Source organism: Triticum urartu, chromosome 7, assembly GCF_003073215.2.
Source record: "Triticum urartu cultivar G1812 chromosome 7, Tu2.1, whole genome shotgun sequence".
NCBI lineage: Eukaryota > Viridiplantae > Streptophyta > Magnoliopsida > Poales > Poaceae > Triticum > Triticum urartu.
In genome coordinates this window covers 107,463,371-107,474,329 of record NC_053028.1, presented here as the reverse complement: position 1 = coordinate 107,474,329, position 10,959 = coordinate 107,463,371, and positions in this window count along the sequence as shown.

The following is a 10,959-nucleotide window of genomic DNA, read 5'->3' as shown; positions in this document are numbered from 1 at the left end:
ATGCAGGCCCACGTGACCACCACCAAAGACACTCCGGGTCGACGACGGGCTGGCTCCTCACTTAGCTGCACTCACTAGAAGGTAGCACAACCCAGTACCAGCCCGGCGGAGCCCAGTCCCGGACATGGCCCCTCTGCTCAAGCAGGCCTCCTCTGCCGAGTCGACGATGAGGATGCGCGATAGGCATAGTCGACGTCGAGAACAAAATGCTTAATTATAAAAACAAAATTAAAAAACACTTAGCAAAATTTGGCATGACCTTTGCTAAAAGCAGGACATATCGAGCGCCTGAAATTTGCTAGAATGTAAACGAATAAACATTTCTGGCAAAACATAGGCCACTCGGAAAAATATGACATGTTCAAAATATGACATGTCCAGTTCAAATTTGCATATAACAGGAAAAATTGCTTTAAGTAAAAAAATAACAACAATTGCTTTAACTAAAAAATACCTAGAATTCTGTTAACTACACCTAAAACAACTAAAACACCTAAAGTTCTGTTAACTACACCTAAAACAACTAAAACACCTAAAATTCTGTTAAATACACCTAAAACACCTAAATGCTATTAACTACATCTAATTAAAAACCTAGCTAAATTTAAAAACCTATGGTTCATACGAATAACTAGGGTTCATACTACCTAATCTGTCCTAGCTAGGGTTCGATCATAACCTACATTATTCTAAGAACCTACATTTTTTCAACTATATAGGATTCAAAATAACTACTCTCTAATAACTATAACTAGGGAGGGAGGGAGGAGGACGAAGGAGGGAGGAGTACCTCTCGGTGGAGGAGGGCCGGTGCGAGGGGGGCAGGGGAGGAGGGCCGGCGCGAGGGGGTGGGGGCGACCAGCGGCGGAGGATGGCCGGTGTGGGGGGAGGGGGCGGACGGCAGGAGAGGAGGGCCGGCGCGTGGAAGGGCGTCCGACGGGGGAAGAGGGCCTGCGCGGGGGAGGGCGGCCGGAGTAGGATGCGGGGGCGGCGGCCAGATCAGGGGATTGAGGGATTTTGAGCGTGTGAGTGTGAGTGAGTGAGAGGGGAGGGGCGCGCGGGCCGATGCGGGAGGAAGCAGAGGTGGGCTTAGCAGTAGCGCGGGGTAGAGGCCCAGCGCTATAGCTAAAGCTGCAACATGGGGCCGATAGCGTGGCCCATCAACAGCAGTGCTGGCCGGGAAATCCCGCGCTACTGCTAATGTGCGCTTGCATCGCTGGTGTTGTCCGGCGCTACTGCTAAATAGCTGTAGCGTGCGGTCTTTAACCAACTCTACTGCTAAATGTCTACCTATAAGCATTTTCCTAGTAGTGAGATGTCTATCTAAGTGGGAGTTCTTAAGTAATTTGATTAATTGAACTTTAATCTATTATGAACTTAGTACCTGATAGTATTTTGCTTGTCTATGTTGTTGTAGATAGATGGCTCGTGCTGTTGTTCCGTTGAATTTTAATGCGTTCCTAGAGAAAGCTAAGTTGAAATATGATGGTAGCAACTACACGGACTGGGTCTGTAACTCGAGGATTATCCTCATTGCTGCACAGAAGAATTACATCATGGAAGCACTGCTAGGTGACAAACCCGCTGCAGGAGCAACGCCAGATGTAATGAACACCTGACAGAGCAAAGCTGATGACTACTCGCCAGTTCAGTGTGCCATGCTTTACGGCTTAGAACCGGGCCTTCAACAACGTTTTGAACATCATGGAGCATATGAGATGTTCCAGGATTTCAAGTTAATATTTCAAGCAAATTCCCGGATTGAGAGATATGAAGTCTCCAATAAGTTCTACAGCTGCAAAATGGAGGAGAATAGTTCCGTCAGTAAACATATACTCAGAATGTCTAGGTACCACAACCACTTGACTCAACTGAGAGTTAATCCTCTTGCTGATAGTGTCATTGACAGAGTTCTTCAATCACTGCCACCAAGCTACAAGAGCTTCGTGATGAACTATAATATGCAAGAGATGGATAAGACGATTCCTGAGCTCTTCGCAATGCTAAAGGCTGCGGAGGTAGAAATCAAGAAAGAGCATCAAGTGTTGATGGTCAATACGACCACCAGTTTCAAGAAAAAGGGTAAATGGAAGAAGGGGAACTTCAAAAAGAACAGCAAGCCAGTTGCTGCTCAAGTGAAGAAACCCAAGTCTGGACCTAAGCCTGAGACTGAGTGCTTCTACTGCAAAGGAACTGGTCACTGGAAGCGGAACTGCCCCAAGTATTTGGCGAAGAGGAAGATGGCAAAGTGAAAGGTATATTTGATATACATGTTATTGGTGTGTACCTTACTAATGCTCGCAGTAGTGCCTGGGTATTTGATACTGGTTCAGTTGCTAACATTTGCAACTCGAAACAGGGGCTACAGATTAAGCGAAGATTGGCTAAGGACGAGGTGACGATGCGCGTGGGAAAAGGTTCCAAAGTCGATGTGATCGCCGTCGGCACGCTACCTCTACATATACCTTCGGGATTAGTTTTATACCTGAATAATTGTTATTTGGTGCGAGCGTTGAGCATGAACATTATATCTTGATCTTGTTTAATGCGAGATGGTTATTCATTTAAATCAGATAATAATGGTTGTTCTATTTATATGAGTAATATCTTTTATGGTCATGCACCCTTGATGAGTGGTCTATTTTTACTAAATCCTGATAGTAGTGATACACATGTTCATAGTATTGAAGCCAAAAGATGCAGAGTTGATAATGATAGCGCAACTTATTTGTGGCACTGCCGTTTAGGTCATATTGGTATAAAGCGCATGAAGAAACTCCATTCTGATGGACTTCTGGAATCACTTGATTATGAATCACTTGGTACCTGCGAACCATGCCTCATGGGCAAGATGACTAAAACTCCGTTCTCCAGAACAATGGAGCGAGCAACAAAGTTATTGGAAATCATACATACTGATGTATGTGGTCCAATGAACATTGAAGCTCGCGGCCGACATCATTATTTTCTCACCTTCATAGATGATTTGAGTAGATATGGGTATATCTACTTGATGAAACATAAGTCTGAAATATTTGAAAAGTTTAAAGAATTTCAGAGTGAAGTGGAAAATCATCGTAACAAGAAAATCAAGTTTCTACGATCTGATCATGGAGAGTATTTGAGTTATGAGTTTGGACTTCATTTGAAACAATGTGGAATAGTTTTGCAACTCACGCCACCTGGAACACCACAACGTAATGGTGTGTCCGAACGTCGTAACCGCACTTTATTAGATATGGTGCGATCTATGATGTCTCTCACTGATTTACCGCCATCGTTTTGGGGTTATACTTTAGAGATGGCTGCATTCACATTAAATAGGGCACCATCTAAATCCGTCGAGACGACACCTTATGAACTGTGGTTTGGCAAGAAACCCAAGTTGTCATTTCTTAAAGTTTGGGGCTGCGATGCTTATGTGAAAAAGCTTCAACCTGATAAGCTCGAACCCAAATCGGACAAATGTGTCTTCATAGGAAACCCAAAGGAGACTGTTGGGTACACCTTCTATCACAGATCCGAAGGCAAGATATTCGTTGCTAAGAATGGTTCCTTTCTAGAGAAGGAGTTTCTCTCGAAAGAAGTGAGTGGGAGGAAAGTAGAACTTGACGAGGTAATTGTACCTTCTCCCTTATTGGAAAATAGTTCATCACTGAAATTAGTTCTAGTGATTCCTACACCAGCAAGTGAGGAAGCTAATGATGATGATCATGAAACTTCTGATCAAGTTACTACCGAACCTCGAAGGTCAACCAGAGTAAGATGCACACCATAATCCTATTTTGGAAGTCATGTTACTTGACCATGACAAACCTACGAACTATGAGGAAGCGATGATGAGCCCAGATTCCGCAAAATGACTTGAGGCCATGAAATCTGAGATGGCATCCATGTATGAGAACAAAGTATGGACTTTGGTTGACTTGCCCGATGATCGGCAGGCCATAGAGAATAAATGGATCTTCAAGAAGAAGATTGACGTTGATGGTAATGTTACTGTCTACAAAGCTCGACTTGTTGCAAAAGGTTTTCGGCAAGTTCAAGGAGTTGACTATGATGAGACCTTCTCACCCGTAGCGATGCTTAAGTCCGTCCGAATCATGTTAGCAATTGCGGCATTTTATGATTATGAAATTTGGCAAATGGATGTCAAAATTGCATTCCTTAATGGATACCTTAAAGAAGAGTTGTATATGATGCAACCAGAAGGTTTTGTCGATCCAAAAGGTGCTAACAAAGTGTGCAAGCTCCAGCGATCCATTTATGGATTGGTGCAAGCCTCTCGGAGTTGGAATATATGCTTTGATAGTGTGATCAAAGCATATGGTTTTGTACAGAGTTTTGGAGAAGCCTGTATTTACAAGAAAGTGAGTGGAGCCCCGTAGCATTTCTGATATTATATGTAGATGACATATTGTTGATCGGAAATGATACTGAATTTCTGAATAGTATAAAAGGATACTGGAATAAGAATTTTTCAATGAAACACCTCAGTGAAGCTGCTTATATATCGGGCATCAAGATCTATTGAGATAGATCAAGACGATTGATTGGACTTTCAGAAAGCACATACCTTGATAAAGTTTTGAAGAAGTTCAAAATGGATCAGGCAAAGAAAGGGTTCTTGCCTGTATTACAAGGGGTGAAGTTGAGTCAGACTCAATGCCCGACCACTGCAGAAAATAGAGAGAAAATGAAAAGTGTTCCCTATGCTTCAGCCAGAGGTTCTATCATGTATGCAATGCTGTGTACCAGACCTGATGTGTGCCTAGCTATTATTTTAGCAGGGAGGTACAAAAGTAATCTAGGAGTGGATCACTAGACAGCGGTCAAGAACATCCTGAAATACCTGAAAAAGACTAAGGATATGTTTCTTGTTTATGGAGGTGACAAAGAGCTCGTCATAAACGGTTACGTCGATGCAAGCTTTGACACTGATCTGGATGACTCTAAGTCACAAACCGGATACATGTTTTTATTAAATGGTGGAGCTGTCAGTTGGTGCAGTTCCAAGCAGAGCGTCGTGGCGAGATCTACGTGTGAAGCGTAACACATAGCTGCTTCGGAAGCAGCAAATGAAGGCGTTTGGATGAAGGAGTTCATATCCGATCTAGGTGTCATACCTAGTGCATCAGGTCCAATGAAAATATTTTGTGACAATACTAGTGCAATTGCCTTGACAAAGGAATCCAGATTTCACAAGAGAACCAAGCACATCAAGAGACGCTTCAATTCCATCCGCGATCAAGTCAAGGAGGGAGACATAGAGATTTGCAAGATACATACGGATCTGAATGTCGCAGACCCGTTGACTAAGCCTCTCTCACGAGCAAAACATGATCAACACCAAGACTCCATGGGTGTTAGAATCATTACAATGTAATCTAGATTATTGACTCTAGTGCGAGTGGGAGACTGAAGGAAATATGCCCTAGAGGCGATAATAAAGTTGTTATTTATATTTCCTTATATCATGATAAATGTTTATTATTCATGCTAGAATTGTATTAACCGGAAACTTAGTACATGTGTGAATACATAGACAAACCGAGTGTCACTAGTTTGCCTCTACTTGACTAGCTCATTGAATCAATGATGGTTATGTTTCCTAACCATATACATGAGTTGTCATTTGATTAACAGGATCACATCATTAGAGAATGATGTGATTGACTTGACCCATCCGTTAGCTTAGCACGATGATCGTTTAGTTCGTTGCTATTGCTTTCTCCATAACTATACATGTTCCTATGACTATGATATCATGCAACTCTCGAATACCGGAGGAACACTTTGTGTGCTACCAAATGTCACAACATAACTGGGTGATTATAAAGGTGCTCTACAGGTGTCTCTGATGGTGTTTGTTGAGTTGGCATGGATCAAGATTAGGATTTGTCACTCCGATTGTCAGAAAGGTATCTCTAGGCCCTCTCGGTAATGTACATCACTATAAGCCTTGCAAGCAATGTAGCTAATGAGTTAGTTAGGGGATGTAGCATTACGGAACGAGTAAAAGAGACTTGCCAGTAACGAGATTGAACTAGGTATTAAGATACCGACGATCGAATCTCGGACAAGTAACATACCGATGACAAAGAGAACAATGTATATCGTTATGTAGTTTGACCGATAAAGATCTTCGTAAGATATGTAGGAACCAATATGAGCATCCAGGTTCCGCTATTGGTTATTGACCGGAGACATGTCTCGGTCATGTCTACATAGTTCTCGAACCCGAAGGGTCCGCACGCTTAACGTTCGGTGATGATCAGTATTACGAGTTTATGTGTTTTGATGTATCGAAGGTAGTTCGGAGTCCCGGATTTGATCACGGACATGACGAGGAGTCTCGAAATGGCCGAGACGTAAAGATCGATATATTGGAAGCCTATGTTTGGACATCGGAATGGTTCCGGGTGAAATTGGGAGTATACCGGAGCACCAGGAGGTTACCGGAACCCCCCGGGAGGTATATGGGCCTTATTGGGCCTTAGTGGAAGAGAGGGAAAAGAAGCAAATGAGGGCGCCCCCCCCCCCCCCAAGCCCAATCCGAATTGGGAAGGGGGCCCCCCCCCCCCCCCCTCTTTCCTTCCTTCTTCCTCCTCCTTCCTTCTCTCCTAGAACCAACAAAGGGAAGGGGGAATCCGACTCCCGGTGGGAGTAGGACTCCCTTGGGGTGCGCATAGAGAGGCCACCCCCTCCCCCTCCTCCGCTCCTTTATATACGGGGAGGGGGCACCCCATGGACACACAAGTTGATCATTGATCTTTAGCCGTGTGCGGTGCCCCCACTCCACTATAATCCACCTCGGTAATATCATATCGGTGCTTAGGCGAAGCCTTGTTCCGGTAGCAACATCATCACCGTCATCACGTCGTCGTGCTGATGAAGCTCTCTCTCGAAGCTCTACTGGATCGTGAGTTCGCGGGACGTCACCGAGCCGAACGTGTGCAGATCGCGGAGGTGCCATATCTTCGGTACTAGATCGGTCGATCGTGAAGACGTACGACTATATCAACCGCGTTGTCATAACGCTTCCGCTTACGGTATACGAGGGTACGTAGACAATACTCTCTCCTCTCGTTGCTATGCATCACCATGATTTTGCGTGTGTGTAGATTTTTTTTTAAAATTACTACGTTCCCCAACATAAACCTCAAATATGATAAAAATGATTATGTATATATCCTGAACATATACATCATCAAACAATTGTAATTTCCTTGTAATGCATGAGTCTCTTGGACCGCTGGGTTTCAATGGCTGGGCCTTGCGTTGTGCGCCTAGGACGCAGGGTGCTGAGTGACTATATTTTTTTTTGAATTGGGAGTGGCTGATCTTTTATACTGAGCCTAACGAGTTACACGAGTATTCGTGAGATTTGCTCGTTTAACTCGGTCTATAAACGATCTTAAACTAAAGCTCAGCTCGACTCGTTATTCTTCTAGCTCGAGTCAATTCGAACCGAGTCACGAGCTACTCGTTTAGCTCGCGAGCTTCGAGCTTTTTTTTCAGCCCTAATGGCCACCTTCGCCTTCTTACTTCAAATCAAGAGCCGCTGGCCATGACGTGACAACCCATGGTGCTTAGAAGGTACACCGAGCAAGTAGTCTAGTGGACGAGAAGCTCACGATTTTCACGCTCGGCCTGCCTGATCAGCTCGTTGCCAGCTAGGCTAATTATAATCTAACGTGTTGAGTTTCATGTCACTGGCTGTGAGAAATTTAAAACAGAAAATGCCGCCCGATGATCCATATGTTTTCCGTCAAAACCGAAAATTTAAATAAATAAAATGCAGACCTGAAGACGAGGCCGGCAGGCCGGCATGCATGGAGTACGTGCTTTCCCCGAATCATTTTCATCCCCATCCATACCAAATCATGATGTAGTACATGGTTGCGAGCTTCAATCAAGAATTATGCGTCTGTGGAACGAAGTGGTGTCTTGATGGGTCGGTCCTTCGCTTGGACGCTTGGTGGAGTTACCCACGCCCACTCCGCCCATGTTTCCGATCCTCTCGTTGGGAGTGCCCATATGGAAAATGAGGTAGCACACATCAACGGTGAGATGATTCTCCAAGAAATCAATTGAACTCAAAATTGTGGAGCCAACAAATCAATCGCATTGAGATGCCTGTCTAACTAATCAATTACCTTCGGAAATTTGGAGCCAACAAATGAATTGAGTAATTCAACTACAGGAGGAGGTATAGGCTGCCATGTGACTCCTTCATGATCAGGCCAAGCCGAGGATCATAGCCTCATGGTGTAGCTCTTGTAGATTTCCATCCTTTTTCAGTTTAGAGTATGATTTTGCCTTCAATGCTTGAATAAGTTTAACTGTGAGTGCAAATTAAAACTTGAAATGATAAGTTGAGCTGGTCGATTAATGATTATTGTGGTTTCATTTGACAATTGGTAAAACGTTTTATTGTAGAATTGTTGCAAAGCTGAACTTATTGATAAGTTCTTTTCATAAATTATATATTTGATAAGTCTAGGCCGAAGACAGAATATGAGTTGCAAAATTAAACTTATTAATACGTTATTTTGATAAATTATAATAGTATGCCGTGGCGGAGCTAGACAAAATCTATTCGGGGAGGGGCAAAAACAAAATATGAGTGTTGGGTGTGTAGCGGGGAGGCTAAAAAAATCATATCTAAGCCTTCCCATAAGTCTTCATTAAGTGTGTTTGGTTCATGGATATGTTAGGATGGTTGTGTGGGGTATCCCCAACCACCTGGCTAGGTATAGCCTCTTTTTTTATTTGGTTGGGTAGGATGATAAATGGTTGGAGATAGCCATGAATGTGTTTGGTTTGATGGATGAGTGATGGATAAAAAATATGATGAGCATTTCTTATGGAGGTGGTGAGATTAAGCTGCAACTTTTGCAACGGTACAATTTTCTAACCGAACAAAGATTAAAACAATGGCATGATCTAGATTAAAACATTGCTTCGTCCTCACACGGATTTGTATTTGCGATGTAGCGGTGCACATAATGATTAGAAAATTGTCACAGCATAGCATTGAGAGTTTGAGACACACTGTGTTTGCAATCACCATCGACATTACGGGCGCTTGTCAGTTTGCACTCATCGCCATTAGCCCCCAACTACCATTTCGACGAACACCCTGCGAGCACCATGCAGTACACAACCAAGCCTAGGGCAGCGTCCCCTCACGACACGGCTTTGAATGACGCGGTCAGAAAGGTGCCCAGCAGCAGTGGTCTGCGTCCTCCCGGTGGCAGCTCATGATGCTGCCGTCCTCGGCAGCAAACGGCGCGAGGATACTACGCCTCTACCAAATTTGTGACATGCGACAATTTTTGTGTGTGAATGGGGCATGCGAGGCAGAAGTCATGTACGAGGAGAGAGTGTGTGAGGCTGTATCGTATGGCTAGAGGCAGGCACATCGTACGGTTGGAGAGGGGGCCGATCTGGGTTGACACAGGTCGACAAACACCTTGCACTGCCCAAACAAAAGAAAAGAAATTTATTGTCGATAAGGGACCAACACCCAGTTTTAGCCACATCATTTCCAATTCAAAAAGATAATAGCTCTGAACGAAGGTCAGATTCTGTCCTGACCTCTATTAAAGGGCCAAAAGCCCAATGCCATCGTATTCCTAAGGTACTCTTCCGTTTCCCTTATATTCGACAAATTCATTTTTCAAAAATCAATTTAATCACTATCTTGTTCACAGATCACAAGTTTCTTGTGGCAGCACATATATAAGTGGCACTTGCCATCCAAAAACCCATAAGCTAGCAATTGTCTTTCCCTGCAAAATAAAAAAGCTAGCTATTGCCTTGACCTGAACCTTCATAAAGATATGCACCTAAATTTCACAAGAGAAAAGAAAAGCTGTGCTAGTCAGGAGCCACATGCTTCGTACTCATGGCCATGTCAAATAATTAGTAGCCTTCCTATAGTGGAACATTTTCTTTAAAAATATATATAATGAAAGAAATAATGAAACGAAGCATATGCTTCTAGCGAACCATGTTATATAAAATGGATAGAGCAGCATATTGCATATATAGACCAAACAACGGTAGTTCTTACAAAGTGAAAGAGAACAAGAAAGGGGTACTTCCATGGTTCTAATGTGGTCTTTCGCCGAGAGCCAAATTGCAACCCGTGAGATTGAGAGATATCGGGAACCGCTCGTATATGTATTGGTCATCACGACCTTCTATTTTGCCCTTGTTGCCTGCATGATGTGAACTTCCCTCGAGTGTTGTTCTAAGCTAGGGTAAGTGGCCATGGCTTGAGGAACAAACTTTTGGGACACCGGCTACTATTTGGTCGTATTGAGATGTGCCACCTAGTCTATAGTTTATAGCTTGAGTTCGGCTCCGTATCGATCTTCAACTTTTTCAAAATGCGATGGATAAATACTGATGTCATGTTCTGAAGGATTCAACCACACACTGTGCACCCATACATATGGGATCACGTTCCTGGAATAGCAAACTGGCTTCGATGTTGAATTCTTGTTTCTTTTTTAGCCGTAGATTATTGTTGTTTCGAAACCGTATCAGTGGATTCTGCCGTGGAAGAGAATCGTTCTGCCCCATATGCATGCAGATACAGCTCCTCGGTTCATGGACCGACCCCGCCCTTGGCTGTAAGACCGTAGCTAACTAAAACCCTAGCTGTGCGGCCCCAAATCAAATCCTCCGATGAACTAGTCTAAAAAAAGATCCTCCGCTGAACGAGCTAACCAACCGTGGCGCGCGCCATACGCCTACACACCTTCGACCCTCATGCGGCGCAGCTGTACGTAGGTGCGAGAAAGAGCGACTGAGGAATTAATAACAGGTCGACCGATCGGTCGAGGAGCCGAGTCCAACGATCTTACAAAATCCATGTCCTATTTTTCTGCGGGGTACAAAATCCATGTCCTTCTAAGCAGTTGAGGTTCAAGCAGTTGATGAAGG